The sequence below is a fragment of the Giraffa tippelskirchi genome, chromosome 3 (assembly GCF_054371585.1).
Source record: "Giraffa tippelskirchi isolate mGirTip1 chromosome 3, T2T-mGirTip1v1.2.pri, whole genome shotgun sequence".
NCBI lineage: Eukaryota > Metazoa > Chordata > Mammalia > Artiodactyla > Giraffidae > Giraffa > Giraffa tippelskirchi.
This window is the reverse complement of record NC_137277.1, coordinates 113865001-113888831: the sequence shown is the minus strand read 5'-3', so window position 1 is coordinate 113888831 and position 23831 is coordinate 113865001. Positions and strand designations below refer to the sequence as shown.

Here is a 23831-nt window from a genome sequence, read left to right as displayed (position 1 = left end):
ATGCCACAACAGTGCACTTAGAACCACTGACCCAGCCAGATTGAATTCTTCTAAAGTTATTCATAGATAATCATATGTGATCTGAATTTTTAGAAATTCATTATGTAGCTAAATACCAATACCCAAAGCCAACCGGTGCCATAATTTAAGCACTTAATTTGCCTTATTACTCTCATTTTCTCCTACTTGGCTTCCTTTTCTCTTCTGTATGAAAGATTTGACGGTGGAAGAGGGCAGGGTAGCTGGTTAGCTCCCCTGACAGCAGGTACTTTCCTTTCCTGCAGTCGCCGAGTCTTTCAGCCCACCACTGACAAGATGTTGATATGTGGAAGTAGTACCTCAGGTCGACTGTTCCTGCAGCCAGGCTGCTAGTAGTCAGTCCCAGGGAAAGCTTAGCGGTCCCTGCCAGGTCCTCTGGTCCACAGATGTCTCAGGAGCCCTGCCCTTTTCGTTTGTTGCAGTGGGATTTGCAAATGATCAGCTAGTGCACCAGAGTTGTAACTGACCTTAAGGTGGACTTCCACAAAAGGTAGGAAACTTGTTGGCTTCAGAAAAAGAAAAAAAAATTTTTTAAGTTTGATACACTCAAAAATATTTAGAAAGAATTCCTTCCATTATGATTCAGGTGGGAACATTTTGTTCTTTCTGTGAATGAATACTTTGTTTATTTTGGGGTGAATGTGGTTTTACATACCCTAAGTTTAACTAGAAATCCTTCTGCAAACTGAAAGCACACTTTCCTTCTCATTAAATTTCATTTTACCAAAAGAAAGATCTAAGTATAACTGTAACAGGATCTAAGCAGAGCTGTAAACCAGAAGTACAGGACTGCCTTGTAAACAGTACAACATGAGAACACTTGGGAAGGTCTGTCTCTCCGTTCTGACTTGATATGTAATTGCTGTGTGAAGTCGAATCTACACATCAGGTTGGTTGCTTAAACACAAATAGCATGACTGTGTAGCGTTGGAGGAGTTCTTTTAATTATTGTGAGACGGGAATGTTCAATAGAAAATGACATCATTAGATGTGATTTCTGTAATGTGACTGCTCTTTGATAGGCAGCATTGTTGGAGCTTTATTTTTCCACATTCTAATGAATATGTGAAAACTTTCTAGAACTGGACATTTATCAGCATTAAGAAAAGTCTTGACCTGAAGGTCAATTTTAAAAATTCAACAAGGGGAGGGACAGTATAAGAGAAGGAAAAAAGAGAAATAAAAGAAAAGAAGAGAAAATAAGATGGAATGCATGGAAGCAAAAACTGAACAAAAAGAAAAGCAGGAGAGGGAGGGAGAAAGAGTAGAGAGAATTGAAGAAAATATAGAAGTTAGGGAAATTGACAGTGCAGTTGCTTAAACACACTGAACTTTCAGAGTGGATCAGCAAAATGTCAGAAAGCTCAGGTGTTTGTGAAATTGTGATACATTGGGAAAATTCACACTGTTAAACGAGCCTCAAATTTTCACTTCTACCTGCATGACACAGAAATACACTTTTGGTCTGCCAGACTATAATCAAAAAGATGCCAAAATAAGGGCACGGCATGGAAGTCTTGTAAGAGCCTTCTGTCTTGTATGTCTCTTGTATTGAATCATAGAATTTGTACATTTACATTTATCTGCTACTAATAGGGCAGATTGGTTGTATGTTTTGATTGAATACTTTTAAGAACATGCCACTATTTATGAGGAAATTATTTTTAAAACACTATAGAGGTTCAGTGTTCATTTTTTTCCTGGAGAAGTTTCAAGGTTAAATATTCAAATCCTGTTCATGATCCTAGGGATTGGAAGTCAGCGGAAGGCTGAGATAATGACGCAGAGCTAGCAAAAGGGAACCCACCTACATGAAGGCTACGATACAGGTCTTAGAACAGCCTAGGCGGCTGCAGAAGAAGACATAAAATTAAAGAAGATATTTGATATCCTTTTACCATGCAGACGTAAAACAACAAACTTAACAGCCATGTTTCAGATTAACTGTATTATAGGAGCATTTGCTTCATGAAACTACTATTTACAAAAGGACATGCCATATCTGAATGTCTGGAAGAGAAAATCATCCTATTAATTAGAAACTTACTTTGTACTGAAAATCTTTGGTTCCTCTTTAAATGTTTTTGTTAATGGAGAAAACGTTAGAGAAAACTTTTCCATCTCATATTAGTTTGTACTCACCACATGGTTAGAAATTAAGATTTCTAAGATCTTTGCCTAACACATATACTTTTTCTTTTTCCACAAGTATAAATTATTTATTCTTTTGGATCTCCATTCGTCAGTCTTGCAGTGGAGAAAATATAGAAATTGTAAGTATTATGGATTTGCTTGTCTGCATTCTATTATAAAGCAATCCTTGCCCACATTTAAAGATGTATTTAAAGAGAATTTAAATATAAACAGATTCATATGCATGTGCATACAGAAAGGAGGAAAGGAAAAAGGAGGAAATGTTACGAGATTTCCTTTCTAATTTTTTTCCACAAAGCACCCCTTCTTACATGACTAGTGTTCGGAGTGTTCTTTCTTAAATGGGTATTTGTTGTCTCTTATCAGTGTAGTACGCTAAGGGCAAATGATGCTGCCTTTATAACATTTGTGAATTTTTTCTTGGGGTTTGTTCCTGCTTAACCATGAAGTTCCTATGGTGGCAATCTGTTGGTTGCTCACACTGTTCAAAAGTAGTTAAGTCCAGATGCTGGAAGGAAGCAGAAATTTAGGATCAAGGTGGATGCTGTTAGACCAGGGGCCCCTGACCATGCTTCAGGGTTGGGAAGGAGGGCAAAAGGGAAGGGGTGCTTTCCTTCTTTTGATCTGGTATGTTCATACCTTTCTACACAGTGCATTCACTTCTAACATTTTAAGGCATGTATAAATCCTCTGAGGGCTAAGTAATATGATTACTCTTTTGCGACACATTATTGTTATTCACCTATGCAAGTTTTGACAAAAATCCCCCATTATTCTTTCATTAAATAATGACAAACTGAGGGTTAGTTCTGCATCAGCACTTCAATTTCTTCATGAAAAAGCGGCCTCCTTTCTCTTTAGTTTGTGAGCATCCAGGCCAATATCAAGCCGTGTCTTATTATACAAAGTCATCTGGCTCGGGCTGCTTATTCTGAATACCATTTCGGTCTGTGCAGCTCAGACGACAGGCATTGTTTCCTTGTGTCGCTATAAATGGCAGAACAAGGTAACTGAATATGTCAATCTCCTGGTTCAAGCTCTTTGCCAAATCTGCTGTGAGATTTAGCCAAACACCCTCACCAGCTTGTAGAATACACGCCCTTGCTAAGCAAAGTCCTACTGTCCCTTTCAGTCTTATTCTCTTTTAAACCAATACACAAATCACAGCTGGCTCACGGACGTGGTAAGCATTTCACTTTGGATGTCAAAGATCGCTGAGTTCTGTGAAGGGCATCAGGAACCTGGCATTCCAAGAACTTCCCTGTGGAGGGTTACAAAAGTCTGGCTACAGTCAGTGCTGTGTCCTAATCCTGAGCATGAGTGTCACATCTCGGGAACAGGTGCTGGGACCAAAGACCAAAAAGGCTATAAACTCTATCAGCCTTTTTCATGAGATATTAATAATTTTAGGCAGGATGGAGGAAAATGTTGAGATTCACTGAACTGACACATGTCAAAGAAGTGGAGAAAGTAACTGAGTGGTTTAAGCGTTGATCTGTCATCAATGGAGTTGTAGATCAGATGGCGACGTGATCGTTTTTAGTGCAGCCCTTGTTGTCCTCTGCTCAGATGCACCAAAGGAAGCGCCCATTTGCTGACTAGAAATTCACAGTTGAGGTCCACCGATGATGCAGTGCAAAGAAGCCTGTTCTGTTCCTCTGCTCAAGAGTAAGCCATGCCAACCTTCACCTTTAAATAGCTCCACATTTAATTCTGCTGTATTTAGAAATAAATTTCAGTCATAGTTCACCAGTAACTTGTTCTCACCTAAGAGAGAGAGAGAAGAAAAAGATTTAGCAATCAGTAACTCTCCACCGAAAAAAAAAAAAAAAAGAGGACACCTCAATACCAGGTTGCAATATAAAATACAGCTTTTACCTAAGGGAAAATCATAATAAACTTGTTATAACAAAAATACACTAAAAATTTTAAAAGGTGAAACTATTTTTCTATTTGATATAAAACCTTAAGAAGTAATGGATTAACTTAAGCAAACAGAGAAAAAAAAAACTGAATCCAAAGAAGGTACAGTAGCTACTTTCTTGAAAACAAAACAATCTTTTCGTTCCTGCCATTTGTCTGAATTCTTCCTTCGGGCAAGCTGGACAGCTGCACTAGTGGTTTTTTAGTCATGGGTTGTAAGCCCCACCTGGCTAGATTTGTTTAGCAGACAGCTGGCAGAATTAAATAAAAAGAATGGGACACAAAATGCTTCCCTCAAAAAAGCTGAGAGAATACTTTCTGGATGTTTTAGCCTTTTAGAGGTTTATGGTTCTCTATTTTTTTCTTGCTATATCCACATACATTTACTGTATGTGAATATATCTTGTAGATATTTTCTCTCAATTATAACACCATGGCTGAGGTATAAATGCAGCATAAATGTAAGCACCAAGTAAGCATGTCTTGAATGACTTTTTTTTAAATTAGGGGTACCGATTTGCAGTTTATAGGTCCTCAAGTATGACATCAGTTTTAAATTAGTATCTTTTTATTTGTACATTTTCTTTGTTACTTTTTAAAGCCCATAAAATAGATTTTCTTCATCTGGAATGTTCTTTCTAGCTTAAAGATAAGAAGGAGTCTAAATTGTGGGAATGGCATCTTTCTGCATCTGTTTCTCTCACAAACCTATCAAATATCTAGTTTTTGGCATGACTGCTGGCTCTGACAGGGGGATGACATAAACCAGCTTTGTGGTTACATGTTTCACTTTTAATCTCATGGAAATAAAAATCAGCACTGAAATGTCCCTTTCCATGTGACAATTTGGGACTCTTTTCCAAAAGCCCAGGCAGAGGGGCGTTAACCTGGTGAAGCTTAACACACAGCACATGCAGAAGTATCAGGCGTTTTTATGCTGTAAGACACGAGGCAGACCTGCCTCTAGTACAGCTTTGTTCGCATCAGAAGCATGAACCACCAACAGTGAGAACCATAAGACTCAGTGGCAGCAAGTCACCAAAGGATGACCGAAAATGCACCCCTGGGAAACGAAGAAAGAACTGGGAAACGAAGTAGCTCACTTAATAACCGCACATCTTTCTGTGTGTTTTGTCTCTTCCCATAAATGCGGCAGGACTGGTGGAATATTTCAACCATCATGGGTTTGCTACTTAGCACGAGGAGAATCCAGCTTTTCACTAAACACAGTAAATATAGTATGGAAGGCTCAAAAAAACCCAAATGGTTTGGACATGATCCTGATTGGAGAAACTCCATGAAAATAGATTCCAACTGCTTATAAATGAGCAAGGGGGAGGAGGGTGGATGCCGGTTTTAAAGACAGCATCTCAGAGAAGCACTGACACGGATAGCCCAGCTTGCACCTTCAAGATGGCAATGATCTGCTGATATATCAAATGTAAAACCACTATTTATCTAGCCCATGAAAATGTCCTGAATAGTAAGGCCCAGGCCAGGAAACAAACTCTTTAATTAATTACCTAATACTTGCTTTCCAGAGCTAAAGCTGACTTGGCTCCTCTCCACCCAGTCTATGCATCTCTCCACGCGACATAGACTTCATGGAGCCAGGCGTGATCTGTTCATTGCAGAGGCCTGATTCTCCCTAAGCACTGATATCAATATCATGCATTTCAAATACAAGGGAGGCCTGGGCAGGCTTAATCCCCCAGGCACAAGGAAACTGAGCGTGCTCTCTAGGGAGGCTGTTGGCATAGAGCAAAAGACCGTGTTACTGTATATGCTTTCAGATGGTTAGCAAAATGGGTCCCCATCAAAGACTCAGAAAACAGGCCTGGTGAGAAAGGAGGAGTGAGGTCACTCTAGGATTCTGTCTGACCCTTAAAGAAATTCCAATCTTGGCTGTCATCTGACAGTGTTCTATTTAGTTTGATAGATACAATTACATCTATCTAGCCAGATAATTACAGTACTGCACATCTTCCATGTATCAGTGGCTTAGCAGAATTAAAAGCTATAAAATCCTTTTGTGTGTGCTAGGGGGCTTTCCTTTTCTTCCCTAACACAGATTTCCTCTCTTCCTCTCCCCCTGCTCAAGAAAAAGAAAAGGGAAAGAAGTCCCTATAAATGGTAGATTCTGATTCTGAATTATTTTGTAGAAGTTTCATATGAATCTATCAAATCTGTACTGGATCAACTTGCATCTCAGCCAACTTCTTTACTAAAGAAAATTGATTCTTGTTTACTTCTTTTTGTAAAGAGAATCATGATGAATTTTAATAGGATAACCCCCTACTGTTAGAAAATCTCCCTCCTTTGGCTATGGGAGCTTTGAAATTCGTAAATCAGAAAAAAAGCCTGTATTTTTTTTAAATATTGTTTAAGACAAAAATAAAAGATCTCTACAAGTTTCAAGCTCACTCTTAATAATTGCTCAACAGTCATATTTTTTCCTGTTTTCATCACTCCAATGAACAGTACATTATTCCCATACTTTGTTAAAAGACCTTATAATTGCAAAACTGACTTTCAATTTTTAACAGAATCGCCTACCACCAAGCAATACTTCATTTCTGGATGAAAATTAATACTGTTCCTTACTATTTTAAGGGCCTCCCTGCTGGCTCAGCTGGTAAAGAATCCGCCTGCAAGGTGGGAGACCTAGGTTCGATCCCTGAGTTGAGAAGATCCCTTGGAGAAGGGAACGGCTATCTACTCCAGTATTCTGGCCTGGAGAACTCCATGGACTATTCCATGGGGTCACAAAGAGTCGGACACGACTGAGTGACTTTCACTTACTATTTTAACACACATCAACATTTAGCTAGAGATGATGTAGACTGCTTAGTAAAATGAATAATCCCGGGAGAGAAAAAAAAGAGTAGTTCTCTAAATGTTGATGCTACTCATTGAAATCTATGAGAGAAAGGGTTTATAATTTTGGATAAAGGCAAACCTATTTCTAAGGATTACCGTAGTTTAGATCTCATAGATATTATTCAAGATGTTATAATATCTCATATTTGAAAACAGAAAATGTATTGTTATTTTCTGAATCAAGATATACTACCTATTCTTGGGAATATGATTTCTTTTTTTTTATTCTCTAGAGTTAAATTTATAACACAATAGAAGATTACAAATTTCTTCCAATACCTAGAGTATCAAGTCACTAATTTTACTAATCCATTAAATGTATGTTTTCTATGCTTAAGGGACAAAAGAAGCCTGTGGATTCTGTATATTTACCCAGGGATCACTTTCCTGGTGGTGAAATGTAACCAGCTTCTTTGTGGAATGGAGAATCACTGATCACTGGCTGCCAGTAACACTATGCTACAATGTGTAGAGGGGAAAATGAAGGCTAGCTCATCCGAAGGAAACTACAGGGGAATTTTAGATCAACAGAATGCAATTATCCAAGTTGGGATCATCCCAGGACACCAAAAGCAAACTCTAAAGGTGGGTGAATTTAAAAGCATTGCTCCTCAGTTGCAGGACAAGCAACCACATTCCTGATAAGACTGGTGCTTCTTCTACTTGTTTGTCTTTGTTTTGCAAATACTGCTGCCCAAGGATTGGTCACTGGCACAGGAAATGGAGTGTGTAGACATTTGATCAAAATTGGGCCATCAGATCTACTAACAGACATCCTACACTCTTCAGCAATCTAACAAGTGAAATAAGATATTTTCAGAATCTGTTTCAAGATACCATGCTGTTGTTGACCAGATTTTCAGGAAGACTTGATTCCCAGCCCCTTTTGCATCTAAGGGGGAACACTTATGACTGGGTTCTGGCCAATGGGATGTAAGCAGAATTTTATACTCCTCTTCTAGCCAGGCCATAAAACATCCCACTTGATTTCTCTCTCTCATACACACACATACACAAACACACACACACACACACACACACACACACACACAAACATACTCTTACCCATCTTGAAGTAAAATACTCAGTGATGTTAGATTAAAGGAGTTTGAATCCCTGAGTCCCTAGGTCCCTGCTTGGAGACTAGTTGCCCAGAAGAATCACTCAAGCTGGGTCAGACTATGCCATGAACTAGAGAAAAATTTTCATTGCACTGAGATTTGGGAGTTTTTGTTACAGCACCTAGAGATAACTTGACTAATCTAATGTCCATGATACAAACGGAATTTCTTTGAATTCCAGAATTGAGAAAGTTCAAAAGTTATTCCATAAAGCAAGGAAGTGATAAGATGTACATTTTTTATATATTTTTCATTCATTGTTTCTGAGACTGTAAAATTTATGCTAGTGTTCTGAGGGGGAAATAAGCAAAATACATTAAGCTGTAAGAACTTAACACAATTATGACTTGACCTAACAATTCCACTGCTAAAATCTATTCTCAAAGAAAAATCTAAAATAGTGGCCAATTTTTGTTCCTGAGCATTGGTTGTGATAAAAAAAAAATTATATAATACTAATTTCAACAGCAAAAGGACATTTTAATAAACTTTGGTTACAGCTTTATAAGGAAAAATTAAAGAGTCAATAATTGTACATCCGGTGAATACTTTAGTCAATGATTTATTCAATAATCTAATGTTTATTGAGCACCTATTATGTGCTAGGATTTATTCTAGATGCTGAGGATATAGCAATGTACAACATACAAAAAGTTGCCTGTTCTTGCAATATGTCTCTCTTTGGTGGGTGAGACAACATATAATAAATCAATTAATCAAAAATAAAATAATTGACATTAGCAACAAACTGGAAAAACATCCCACTGAGAGTTTTTGAGTAAAAATATATAATATGCAGGAACTATACGTACAACACACACACAGGCACATCAACACACACATACATACTTAGAAAAAGTAATCAAGAGGGAAAAACAGTAAAATTCTAACATATGCATTTGCAGGTTTTCTAATCATGAGCAACTCAAAGTCCATGAAACATAAAAATTAGTTGCACTGCATATGTATGAATTTGAAATATTAAGTGTACAGCCCCGGTGTGGAGGAATCAATTTACATATAGTACAAATGTAATTGGGCAACCAACCAGCAGCCACTTCTCTAGATGATTTTATTGTTACAAATCAAGTAACACTCTGCAAAGTGATTTAAATTATTTAAAAGAAAACACTATTTCTTTTTCAAAAATTCTCGAAAAGAAAGGGTGATGGGTTTGGATAGAAACCAGCCACTAGTGCTGATAATGGAAGTGCCAAGAACAGAAGTCTAGAACAGTAATGGAGTGATGGTGCTGGTGGAAGTTGGGGGCTTGATAAGTGGGTTCATCATTTGCCTACACAGGAAGTAACACAAAGTAACTTGTAAAACTTTTTCAGCTTGTATGCCAGAGAGTGAGAAAACTACTCTTCAAATGAAAAATTCAAGTGCTCTGAAATGGGCTCTTACATTTTCCATTATAATTTATTCTATTTTTCAGAGACAACTTATATGGTATGGTGGAATGGGTTCATACATCAATTTTTCAAGTGCTCAGTATGTCCACTCACAAGTGTTGCGTGTCTACCGTATGCTGTACTGTCAACAGTGATTATTTCTGGTTTGGGGAATTTAGGATTATTTTTGTTTTAGTCTTCATACATTTCTGCTTCCTTAAAAATGTTTTAAGGAGAGTATGGCTTGCTTTGAAAATTAAATAAAAACAAAAATAAACACGCACGTACATGTATACATCAACATGAAAGCATACTGCTGTCTCTTTGCTCATTAGGATTGTAAATGAGAACATTTTAGCCCATGACTGAGACTCCCAGCTTCCACTGTAAGACCATATTGCAGATGAGAGTACCATTAACTGTTTTAAATTGTCTGCCGTAATGACCCCAATAGTTTATCACCTGGTAGGTGAGCTTAGGTATTAGGCTCCATGCCAAGCCCCTTACATACACATAAGTTACAAAGACACTGGGGCCCCTGAAAGGGTGATCCTCATCTCCAACAAGATCTATTCACTTTCATCCATTCATCATTTGCTAGAGCCCTACACCTCAAATGAAGTCCATAGAGCAGATAGCATTTCAGAAGCAGCAATATTTCTGTAGAGATCAAAAGGAAAGCTTGTTCTTAGCTAATCTCAATGAAAAATCTCCAGGCCTTATGCACACAGACAGAAGGGTCTGCAGTCCTGGATGTATCCCACCAGAACTAACCCTTTTGGCAACAGTGAGGAGCTCTGAATCAGAAGGTTGGAAGGACTTTAACACATCTAGTCCATCACCCTGCCTCCAGGCAATTTTCCAGGCAGATGGGTATTTTTCCTGTTCTTAAAGCTCTCCACTGATCTGAGGGAAAAAGACAAGGGTATTTATATCCATGATGTTTTCTTACCAAATGTGTAATATTTGCCACCTACACCATCTGCAGCAGTTCAGAAGGTAGTAAGATTGAAAGTTAAACTCATTGATCTCGAGGAAGATAATGAAATAAAAATATTTTGCATTATATAATTTCCTTCAAAGATTTTGATGAAGAATTTATAAAATTCATCAGTAGTTTAGGGCAAAGAATGAAGCCCTTGCTTGACAATGGACAATCACTTCAATTTTCAGAATGCAGACAGGAAAAACTCAATTGTTCACTTAATGTGATTATATACAAGTTAAGACCAAAGACATAAACTTACTCTCTGAGGAGGTCATTTAGCTGTGTTTTGTCCCATGGCGTTTAACCACATCCTTAGTCACAAATATGTTAAGAGAATATGAATAAATTATCAAAATTTATATTTTATTGGGATGAGGAGGGGATCCTATCTCTGTCCCTCCAGTTATGAGTACCATCATTTTTCTACATGAAATCAATCTAATTGTTTGTTTAGAGCTTGCATACAGAAATGAAGCTTGAAGATCTCCTGGCTAGATTATATAAAGAACTGCCCAAATCACAATCCTTTAATCCTTTTATCCACCTACCCACTTCTTCAGATTTTAGAACTTGAGCTATTTGAGATTCAGTGGGTCACTCTCCTTGACGTTCCATGTGTTAACCATGCTCAGCAACCTCTAGTGATTTTATTGCCAACCCCAGGTTTGTTCCTCTGATATCCTTTTTCTTGAACTGGTCTCAGCATAACAATGCAACTACTGAGGTTTTTATCCTTTACTTCTGCTGGTAGGGTGTGATGCCAACTCCAGCCAGACAAGATTCAGAGATCCCAGAGACCACTATTGGCCTGTGTGTGCAGGATCATGGTCCATCAGGCCAGTGAAGGTGAGATCTATAAGAAACCATATCATAAGGATGAGCCTACAACAAATCATAGATAACACACTTTCAGCATGCAGCCGTTAATGTCAGGAGTCATATAAATGGCTTCACCCTTAAATATTCCTTGGGATCATTGCCAGAGGTATTGGAGGCAGTGAAGTCTGTTTCTTTAGGAAAACTCTTGGTCAAAAGCTATGTTCCGCTGGGAGTAAGTCTGGTATTCAGAGTTCACCTGTGAATGGCTTCAGCCCGAATCTTATGGAAGCAACCATGATTTCAGACATGAATCACTCAAAAGAGTGAATTTTATAGGATTTATTCTCCCTGATACAGAAAGGTAGTGAAAATGGCACTTTAGTTATCTTAGTATGCATAAAAAGGTGAAAGTTTTGGCAAAATTTTTCTGCACATGAGTCACCTTTTGTTTCTAGGAAGCAAACAGAGAATTAAGTAAGAAAGAATCAACTGTGCTAGCAGAGAGGAAAGAGAATCACTCAGTAGTCTAGAGAGCAGAGTCTTAGCCGAGTGCTGCCACTTGCCACTGCATTAAAGCAGGTACATCACTCTAGAGCATTTCTAAGATAACTCAAGTCCAGAAAAACCTGGCCATGTGGCAAATTGGAAGCTCTCCATGGATGGATGGAGTGAACCAAGACTGGAGAGGTAGCGGCTGACCATTCTGTGCTGCCTATGAGGAGAGTACCCAAGACCAGTCCAAGCCGGCATGACTCTCTGAAATTTCTGATCAAAATGTGAGATGGGCCAACACATTTTCTGGGGGAAAGTCATTCTCAGCATCTAGCAGGACCTGAGTTGTTATTCAAAGAGGTCAATGGACAAAGTAATAGACACAGTCCAGCTCCAGTCCACTGGCAGGGTCTCGGGAAAGGGGAAGGACTGGGTGAGAGATAAGCTGGTCTCTACTCCGAGAGGGGAATGACGAAGGGAATCAGGACTGAGGAAGCAGCCCAGTTCACAGCTAGATTTGAGAAGAAGGCACACATAAAGGTAGGTAAAGAGGCTAAACCTGCTCAGTTCCCATAGATGTCAGAGAACATCACCTACTGAATTTCTACCATGTGTGTACTGTAGGAGGTGATATTTCCAGCTGATTTGCTTCTTATAAGAACTCTCAGAGGTTGCCGTTGCTACCAAAACTTCCTCCCCTGACACAGAGTTCTTTGGCTAAATATACAGCTAGGAAGATGTCACAGGCTATCACCACTCACCCTACCCTCATCAGAATCATCACACACTCAAAGCACTGAGACATCCTGTATTAAAAGAAACCATTTTCATGTACTTATTAATCCAGAATTTCCAATGAAATCAAAAACATTTACAGTCTTCTTTCTGACCCAGTGTTCTAAGGAATGAACTCTGAAAAGATGGCAGTGTTAGAAGCCGTTAGTGAAATAGTGATGCTTAAGTTTGGATTAGTCGGAAATCTACCAAAACAACTGTGCTGTGTGGCTGAAGGTATAAATTTCTAACATGATATACACCACAGATGGAGGATATGTTGGGCTTTATAAAGAAATTACCAAGTGAATAAATGAAAAAGTAGAATGAATTTTCATTTGGTGGGGAGGGGACAATGAATTCCTTCTGCCCAAATAGAACTGTAGTTCTGCCAGGATGAGCTTCCCTTGTGATTACAAACTCACAGAGTACTTGCTCTATGAGTATCTTTTTCTGCTGGCTCCTTCCAAGTAGAGAGTATTCTTCCTACAGGGACCCATGGGTTTTCTACCACCTCTTCATCCTCAAGTCAGTGACCAGACCTGGTACCACTGCCTCTATGCAAGACGTTGGTCCTGGGCAGTTGAGTTGACACACTTGTTAGGGTGGGAGAGGAGGCAAGGTAGTCTCATCAGAAATTCTGGATTGAAAAACAAAACAAGCAGAAAACATTTTAATAAGGAGATTTTCAGGGCCTTAAGTGTGCTAACGTGCACTGCAGGTTTCTATGAAGAGGCCAAGAGGAACAGACATACTCCGTAGCATTTTGCAAGTGGTAAAGTTTCTCACAAAATGTCATGCCTTCAGAAGCGTTTAGGAGGAGAGGCTGTAATGGCTGATTAAACTTTCCTTAAAGTGCTTAGCCAGAGGCACTTCCAAGGGTGACTTTAAAGAATGAGTGAGGGATTTCCCTGGCAGTCCAGAGTCCACCTTCCAGTGCAGGGGACACAGGTTCAATCCCTGGTCAGGGAACTAAGATCCCACATTCCAAGAGCCAAATAAGCCTGAGCATTGCAACTACAGAGAAGATCAAGGGCCACAATGAAAGATCTTACACGCTGCAATGAAGACCCAAGTGCCACAACTAAGACCCGGCACAGCCAAATAAATAAAATAAACAACAACAAAAAAACATTAAAAAAAGAATAAATGAGGCTATCTGAGTGATATTCCCCAGCAGAGTCCCATGTAGCAGAGCTTCAAAAAACTGATGCTCCTGAATAACCTGCAGGTATTGCAGGGACATTATGATACCCATTTTGTGAAGAGGGAAACAGATTCAGAGGAGCTAGGTGACTTGTCTTCAGTCAAACAGCCAAGTCTGTGGCTTTGCCCTCCAAATCCCAAAAGCTTTGCCTGGGCCACTGCTTCTGGCCTCCAGGCAGCTCTTACCCTGTAACTGCATTGTTTCCTGACATCTCTGGCGACTCAGATGGTAAAGAATCTGCCTGCCAATGTGGGAGACCAGGGTTTGATCCCTGGGTTGGGAAGATTCCCTAGAGAAGGGAATGCCAACCCATTTCAATATTCTTGCCTGGAGAATCCCATGGACAGAGGAGCCTGGCAGGTTACATACAGTCCATAGGATCACAAGAGTCAGACATGACTGACTAACACACACACACACACACACACACACACACACACACACACACACACACACACTGCTCCCTACTGTGATGTCACATCCACTCAGAAGTCAACTCTGTCGAAGCACTCTGCATAAACCAAGTGGAGACTCAGAATTGTGCATTTAATTCTCTGGAGAACTGGTGATCAGAAAACATGTGCTAACCAATTTTTCCCACACATGCCACTTCTTAGCTGACCTATCACTGGGGGCTGATGCAGTGTGGTCTGTTTGAGGCCAATAATCATATCACCATTGTAATGAGTGGCAAATCCTATGTAATTTACACATTAAAAGGAGGCTGAGATGCATGGAAAAACCCAGCCCCCATTTGTTTAATGAAATTAAAGCTCTTAGCCAAATACTGGTGCTGAAAAAGAGATGTTTGTGAAGGGATCTCCCCGGCACTCTCGCCCTGCCTCTGAAGAAGAGGGTGAGTGTTCTTTATTCATGATCCCGCCTCTACCTAAATCACTACCACAATGGGGCCTCTAAACCAAGGGCCCTTGTCTGGGAGCATGATTTACGGAGAGCTGAGGCCAGGCAGGGCTTACAAAGGCATTATGACTAGTTATTTTCAATGACAATTGAAGAGAAAAAGAAAGCAGCAGAGATGTTCTGTGACTTGGCAGGCAAAGCACTAAACCGCCTCAGCCTCCTCCCCTAAATGGTACAAAGGAAAGTTCTGAGCCATACCTGATAAAGCAATTATTTTAAGATATTTTTCTTATTCAGTGGTAACTGGATATCATCATAAAATAAGTGTGAATGACACAGCACTAGGAGCAACCACACTGAGCCTGAGCTCTAGAGTGAAAAATTGGTCCCATGACAAGGCAAGAAAAGGTGACTGGCTCCTCCATTCCATGACTGTCCACATTCCCTATGAGTTCCCTGTGACTTTGAAATTCTCCCTCGTCTGGGAACCAGCCATGTTGACGTGAGATAAGGCAAAACAAGACAAATATAATTAGGGCTCAGCCTGAAAGTCAAGAATCTATCATCATAAAGTCAATTAGTCTATGGGGTGCTCTTGTTCAGTTCATGAATGGTAAATACATGGAAATATTGTGGAATATTTTGGTCTAAGAATATGAGTGAAGGCATTAAGGCAATAGTCTATGTAGAGGAATATCCAGAGTATACAAGAAAACATCAAATATCCTTCAACTTCTCAAAGACAAACACATGTGCAAAAAGATAGAAGTGCTTACACACACATGTTAACACCCACAACCCTGAAACAACAAAAAAGAGAGTGTATTGAGAAGCATCATTCTCTACTTTCTCTACTCTGCACAAAACTTTCACAATCTGGAAACTGTATATTTTCAATTTCATCTCCTACTATTCTCCTCACTCACTATTTTCTAGCCACATCTTCCTTTCTATTCCTCAATCACATCAGATACACTCTTGTTTCAGTACATTTACCACCTGTGATATTCCTCCCCAAGATCCTTACACAGTGAACTCTTTCTCAGCCAAGGAGATCTGTGTGGGTTCTAAGCACATCAGATCAAATATATCAAAACATACTCACATGAAATGGAATTTATAGAAAACAAGAACAGTTGAGTTACAGTTGATTAGTTAAAATATTTTGTGTGTCTTTACATAAATAATTTTGATTTCAGTTTTATAATAATCTTTTCATAGATTAATGAAAATAACATTCTTCAGATCCAAAATATTTTCATGGGCCCTTAAAAAACTCCTAGCCATCAGTATAATGCCTGCGGTAACTAATAAGAAGAAATAGTTCTCTCACCAATCAGGTTAAAGCTGAATACATCATTTATATCAAAGAAGTGTTGTCTAACTTTCCTTTCCAAAATAGCCACCAACTCCGTGTTCAGTCTCTCTACCATGTTATACCTTTTATAATCTAAACTTATCCTGTGTTTAATGTTTACCATCTGCTTTCTACTCCTTGAATATAAATGAAATGACATCAGAGACACAAGTGACTATTTACTAATACATTGCCCAGTGCCTAGTACCTGGCACATAGTAAGTATTCAAGAAATGTCACATTGAATGAATGAATGAATGACTATATGACTGAATGAATTCACACATACTCAGTTAATTCTATAATGACTGAGAATTAAATCTGTCACTGACTTAACATGATAATTCTGATTTAGATTTGCATTTGCATAGGGTTCATAACTAAACTATGGAGATTGCAACAGTCCAATTCAAGATGCCACTTACAAAAGAATCTGGCATTACAGGGTAGGAGGTGGGGCAGTGGCTCAGTTTTAAGTGTTAAATACTAACAAAAGAAATTCCTCCATCAGGAGAGCTTTAAAATCCCATTTTGTACCTGGATGGAATTTTAATTCTCATGGAAAGGAGAAAGTCAACCAAGAGAACACGACCCAGCTCTCAGAGTAGGTGGGCAGCAAACACAGCCAGAACTTAAATGTGCAGAGACTCTTGGGAGGAAGCAAAAACTTCCTATTAAAATAGATGTTTAAAATTTTGGCATGTAAAGTCTGTAGTTTCAGTAAGTGCACTAACAAAATCTAAGTTTAGCAACAAAAACATTTAAGTAAATATTGGACATCTTGGGTAGACTATGGGGTAGAGATTGTGAAACCCACTCATGAAGCTCCAGACCAGAAAAGCACGTAACAGTATCATCAGGCCCTAAGGAAGAAAAATGGAAGAGAGATATCATGACCCACAGTGGTGGAAGTTTACACGCAATTCCCATTATAGAAAGAGAGCTTTCACCATCTTCAAACTTTTAGTTAAACAACATCTTCTGAAGTTGTACTAGTCATATAGCAGGGCCAAACGGAACTTATGAAACTGTTTGAGTTATAATTCTGGAATCGAAGAGTAGACAAAGGGAACCAGGGCACTGAAACAGTTTGTATGTTGTGTGTTAGTTATCATATTTGATTTTCTCAATAACTTCATTCTGTAGGTAAGCAATATATTGTCCCTGTTGTGAATAAGCAGATCCTCAGAGAGGTAAAATGCCTGTTTTGTTTAGGATAGGTTATGTTATGCTTCAGAAACAAGCAATTACAAAAGAACCAAATACAGTTTGTTTTTTCTATCACACAAAGTTACACACAGGTTGGGCACCTCTCCGTGGCAGCTTTTCTTTTTACAATGGCTCTAGATAGTTTCCAGGTAGTTTCTACCCGGTGGCTCTAACACTTCAACAGGAGTCTGCCTTGTAGGTTGGAAAGGAGAGAAATGAAGAATTACATAGGAGTTTTCATTGACTTCCCCCAGAAGTAACACATAAAATTTCTATGTATAATTTATTGGCCAGAACTAGTCACTCAATCCTACGTAAATGCAAGGTTGCTGGGAAGTATAGCTTTTCATGTTCCCAAGAAAGAGGAATTTGAAATGGAATTTGTCTCTGTCACAATGCCTAAGATCAAACAGTGAATGAAGTGAAAGAGTTAAAAGTTGGCTCAGATCTGATGCCAAGCCCAATACACGTTCCATGACTCTATCTGATCTAGAAGGTAAGGCTTATGTTTTTTTTCCTGTTTGTATTTTTAAAACGCAACATATACCTGACATATGGAGATGCTCAAAATAGTTCTTAAAATTGAAGGAAGGAAGAAAGAAAGGAAGGGAAGGAAGATGGGAGAGCGTGAAAGAGGAAGAGAAGGAGGGAGGGAGGAAGATCTTTATTGCTTTTTAACTTCATAACTGATTGATTCTTTGATGGCTAGTAAAGGACAGATACGATACAGTCATTACTTCCCATCCTTACAATGTCTTCTGGCACCATTAAAATGAAAAAGTAAAAGTGTAGAGACCAGTATAGCCATTTTCAAGATTTACCCCACACAACTCACAAATATCCCCACCTATGAAAGAAAGTAGGGCTTCCCAGGCGACACTAATGGTAAAGAACCTTCCTGCCAGCGCAGAAGACATAGGAGATGAGGGGTTTGATCTCTGAGTTGGGAAGATCCCTTAGAGAAGGGAATGGCAACTCCCCCAGTACTCTTGCCTGGAGAATCCCAAGGACAGAGAAGCCTGGCAGGCTTCAGTCCACAGGGTCACACAGAGTTGGACACGACTGAAGCAACTTAGCATGCATGCATGGACACATGAAAAAACTGTGGAGGGAGGAGATTAAAAAAAGAAAGAAAAAATTATGAAAAAAAAAGATTACACGACTCTCATAAGGAGGAAATAGAGGCAAAAGGAATCTGTTTGGAATGTAAATTGGTGTTTGAGTAATACGCCTTGAGATCTTTGGTGGAGAAGTGACATGTAAAGTAAGTGCTACAGCAAAATTATTTAATAATAAGAGTACTGTATTTCTTCTTTGTTGTACAATTTACAGTACATTCAAAAGACTGAGCTCTTACATAGCCCTTACAGGAAAAGCAAGACATGGGCAAGCAGAAATAAATTAAGTATCTACCATTGATTGTCATGGATAGCACCAACTTATTGAGCTAATACTTTATTAGTGTGCAATAGCTTGGATGATGATGGTCTTTTTATTGTTTTTGTGGTAACTCTTTATTTTAAGTATCTTATCATTATGAATTCATTTAGTATTGATTGCAATAGCACTGATCATAAAGAATTAATTTGACATTACCATGAATGTCATATGCACTTATATAAGAGTTCGGCTGTAATTCAAAATTAATTAATATAGTAAAGTATTATTGCTTTTGCAGTTTTGCAGCCTTTTTAAATGTATCTAAAGTTTTTTTTTTCTTTTTTCACCAGATAGAACCTAGCAGAAAATCTACCTAAGGCTTTCTTCTTCAGAGTTCACTTCATTTAGTGATAAATGGGAAATCTGCCTTAAAAAAAATTCCTTGTGTCTTTAAGCACTTGAGATCCCAGACTCAGAATCCAGTGTTACCCAAAATCCAGTGTTACTAGGACTGAAGGCATGAGTCCTAGAAAAACAATCATGTCTGCTGAGTGTTCCTACTTGCTTGGCATGGCTGGGGTGAGCAGTGTAATTGAGAGCTTACCTCTCCTCAGTATCTTCTCTCACCGAGGACGATCCATCCTTGTCAAAGTGAAGGGCCCCCAGCAAAGGAACTCCATTTACTTATAATGATATTGAATTACAAGAGGGTACAATTCAGGACACACTCCCAGCAAGCTGAGATTGTTGAATGTAGGTATTAGTAGGAATCCAGCAAGGTTCAGGGTCTAAATCAAATGTCACATGCCTGTGGCCTTCAGTTAAAATCTACTCAACTGTCTTCTGTTGCTGTTGCCACTGCTGCTGTTCTGAACATAATTATGGTGGCATCTGTAGACTTATTGGGGTTTTGGATGTGGGCAGGTGACTGACCTTATGCATATCTGGACTTACTACAAGACACCAATGTCTAAAAATAATCTCCTTTCTCTACCTCCTCAATGTTGAAGAAATCTTTGAGGCTTCTCATCATTCCTATTAAAATGTAGATATTTCATTTTCCCATTAGGGATTTATCATTAAGCAATCCAACACATAGAATCACTCCAACTGAATGAAATATTGGAGATTTAAAAGAGATATGAGCTCCAAGGAGCAATCTGAAGCAAAGAGACTATTTAGGAAGCAGATCATGCAGAATGCACCACAATAAACCCTAGAATCCCAGGGACCATGGAAGTTACTGAGAGGAGGCAGAGGAGTGCATACAGCTGAAGTGAAATCTTAAAGACAAATTTCAGCTAAGGATGGTGCACGATCATTCAGAGAAGCAGGCAAGAGATCAGCTTGGGTGGCTTAGCCCATGGAGAGTCAGCAGAGAACAAGTGGGTGCAAGGGAAGTCACAGAGCCCTGGTGACAGCTGAATGCTCCCTGATCTAGTGGAGGTACCAACCAAAAGTGAAACTGAAGTAAAATGTTGACAGCAAAACTTGATCCGGAGCAGAGTATAGGGCTGTGCCCCTGATAATGCAGTTAGCATCTAGGCAGGCAGGAAGGGCCCTAGTCAGAGCGCAGAGCCAAGGCAGCAGATACAGGCAAGGCAGGACCATGTCAGACTCTCCGTAGAGCTGCTTGTGGCATCCTTCAAATGAGCTGTAACACAGTGAGCTGGAGATGCCCTCTATAAACAGACTAGCCCCAGAGTGAGGAGGGATTTCTGAGAGACTACTATTAATTTTTTTTTTAGGATTCCTAAATCTGCTTTACAAAAAGCACCTTTGGTGCTATGAAAAATTAGATTCTTCTTGTCAAATAGATAGCACTTGTAGCTTTCAAAGGGACCCTTTGAGGAAACCCAGTGAAGTGAAATGAAATGAAAGTCGCTCAGTTGTGTCCGACTCTTTGAGAGCCCATGGACTATACAGTTCGTGGAATTCTCCAGGCCAGAATACTGGAGTGGGTAACCTTTCCCTTCTCCAGAGGATCTTCCCAACCCAGGGATCGAACCCAGGACTCCTGCAGTGCAGGCGGATTCTTTACCAGCTGAGCCAAAAGGGAAGCCCAGCCTGAGAGGCAAAGCCAGTTTCAGACAGTCCTCCCAGCTGCCTCCTACGCTGCATGAGCTTGCCTTTCTTCTCATTTCCACTATGCTTTCTCCTGAAATGATAAGAATAGGAAGAAGCCACACCTTTCACTGGCCAAATCCTTTCTTATGGCTGTGCAAAAATGTAATTATCACCTTGTTCTTAGGTAGTAAATACCAAAAGTTTTTTAGTTGGTACGAAAGATTATTCTGGGGCTTCTCAGGTAGTGCTAGTTGTAAAGAACCTGCCAGCCAATGCAGGAGAAGTAAGAGATGCGGGTTCGATTCCTGGGTTGGGAAAATCCCTTGGAGGAGGGCATGGCAACCCACTCCAGTATCCTTGCCTGGAGAATCCCATGGACAGAGGAGCCTTTCAGGCTTCAGTTCATGGGGTTGCAAAGTCGGACAGGACTGAAGCGACTTAGCACGCACACACAAAAAGATGGTTCTACCCCTTTTCTCTGATATATGAAAATCTCTTCTTACCATTCTAATGCTGATATTTTCTTTGTGTTTGTTAATAACATACTGCAATCAAATAAAACAGCTGCCAAATGGAAAATTCTGAAGTCCAGAATTCCCCTGTCACTCTCAATTAGTTAAAGATATTCAGGAAAGAGGAAGGCTGAAGGGACCTGAAGTAATTTGGTCCTTAATACCTTAAATTAGCATGCTCTTTGATGATGGATGTTTTAGAGTGTCTTCAGTAGCAGGGAAGCCCCCCTGCCGCCCCCCACCCCCAGCAAGGCAGATAAGCACAAAGTTCAGCACCTCAAAGCGCCTATGCCAGCGTAAGCACTCACCCTTAAAAATTAGCAGAGGATGCCAGGGAAGTAAAATGGTGTTCTTTATTTGTGCTATGGGAAGCAATAATGGAGATTTACAGTTCTTCAATAGAGCATAGGATTTCCCAGAATGCTGACTAACGGAACCACTTGGAGGTTTATTGATGTAGTGCTGTATTGAAAACACAGGTTTATTAATAAATAGCTTCATGAGCAGCTAAGAGGCAAAAGGAGGTAGCAAGTGACATGATGGCATGAAAAACAGGAAGACCATGTGAAGAAAGCGTGTGGCTTGAGAAATGTGACCAGGAGATTAACTGCAGGGATCAACTTAGAAACTTAAACATTCAGGGAAAAGGTTCGAGTGGAATCCACGTGAACAGGAGCCTTTTCCTTGTGTTTGCAGGTTTTAATAACCACAAATGTCTCCTAGCGTTTTCCCCGCTTAGGAAGACATATCAGAGTGCTGGCATCGATTTCTTAAAATCATACTAGCAAAAGATAAACAAAGTTCAAGATATAGAAATATATTTTACACTGAAAAAAGGGGGAAAAAACCACACTGAAACCCAATCTGCATTTTTCTTGGCTCGCAGTAGCAGGCTGACTGGTTACCCAAAATGAGCTTACTGCAAAATCACTCTGTTCTCACCACAGGCACAATTTACCAACTGGGTGCAGCAGACACCGGGCTGGCTCCTGAACTTCTCTCCTCCAATTAAGCTGCACAACCTGTTACCATTTTGCCAATGGACTCTATTTACTTAGGTTCTGCATAACTTGCCAAGTGCTCACTCTGTGGAATTCCCAGCAAAGAGAAAGAAACAATTTGGGGAATTTTTTGTTAACATCCTTTCTTTTAACTTTCCGTAGCAGAGGGGAATGCATCAACGTGGAGCAGATGTGCTGAGACCAAATGCTCTCCTTCTCATGATTACAGTTGGTTATACCTGTGGATAGGCAAACTAATTCCACTGCAAGTATGCAAGAGAGGGTAGTACTAACGTACAATGTGTGGTCCTGGAGGCTTTGTTCCTGTGTAATAGGGTGCTTCGTTTCACAAGACCTGGCATGTTGAGAAGAAAACTGAAGCAAAACAGCAGTTGGAAGCGTGGGCTCTCTCTGCATGGCTTAGAGAGTGCCCTAGTTCTCAGCAATGTTGACATAAATAACCCGGAATTTCTTCTTTGGAGTTGAGAGTAATGATTCTTTCTACTTGATGTGCTCAGCGACTTTGTACCCTATTGTTTTCCACCATTTGAAAATGCCCGAGGATGTCATTATAACTACATGTATCAATATGAAACCTTTACAAACAGTTGACTAAATGAGCGGTTATTATCTTTGTTTCTGAAAATAGTGTACCTTTTTACATCATTTATCAGTAACTAGGTGTAGTCGATTGCACTCTGGTATTGATCCCAATATCTATACCCGTCACAGACTACCTTTCCTCAAGGTCATCGTAAGGTTGGGTTATGATCAATATGAATTGACTGTCTGCAAATAAATTTATGTAGCTGACATAATTGCAAGTCATACCTTTTTCAAATTAAGGTGGACCATTTTATGAAGCCTATCTGTTTGAAACATTAATGGTAACACCATCCGACTCTGCATAATGAAACAGTCTCACCATAATTTACAAGTCCTCTTTGTATAACTGAAAGCTGTGTAAGCTCCCGGAGAACCATTTCTAAATAACACCTGCAGAGTTTCAAGCTTCGGGTTTAGCATGGATGCTAATTATGTTTTCTAAGCAAGGGTATTTCCTATGCAGCCCCTATGTGCATTTTGATTTTCCATTTTCAGCTCTCATTTCTATCATTGCTGTTTCAAAGTTCAGTGAGATATTTAGTCATCCTAATCAAAGGACTCCATTTGATATTGATAAAATCAACTTTTTTAAGTAGAAACAGCATTATCAAAATGCGGAGTGGATTCCAACGCCATTGCCCTACCATGGGCCCCTTGCATGGCAGGGAGACACACTTGTGATCAGCCTGCTAGCCACTGGATGTCACTGACGCTTACATAAATGGAGCTTAAGGGGCATTTATCTGACTGTAAAAATCATGACTTCAGTAGAAAGCAGTTTAGCTAGAAACATTTCACTCAGGCAATTTCTAATTTCAGAAAAATAGGCTCATAAAGCTCACAAAGGCGATACCCAACTTCAAGCGTGATTAGTTTCAGTTGTTTGTTTCAGCTTTAACTGGGATATGAATAAACAGCAAGTTTTGGGGGGTGCATTCCATTTTTGAGAGCAGCTGCCATTCTGCTTTTAAAGGAACACTACCCAATAGGGTTTGTGGCAACCTAAAATACTTCTTGGCAAGTCCACATCATACAACAATGATTTAG

The 23831-nt window shown here is 39.5% G+C and overlaps 1 long non-coding RNA gene across 1 annotated transcript in view; it reads right to left on the bottom strand.

The window, feature by feature from the left end:
• Window positions 1-2909: 2909 nt before the first annotated feature.
• The window catches only part of LOC145540954 (uncharacterized), a 66182-nt gene continuing 45260 nt past the window's right edge, over window positions 2910-23831 (bottom strand). The window contains exon 2 of the long non-coding RNA XR_014078663.1: window positions 2910-3960. This is a non-coding gene — a long non-coding RNA (uncharacterized LOC145540954). The remainder of the gene's footprint in view (window positions 3961-23831) is intronic.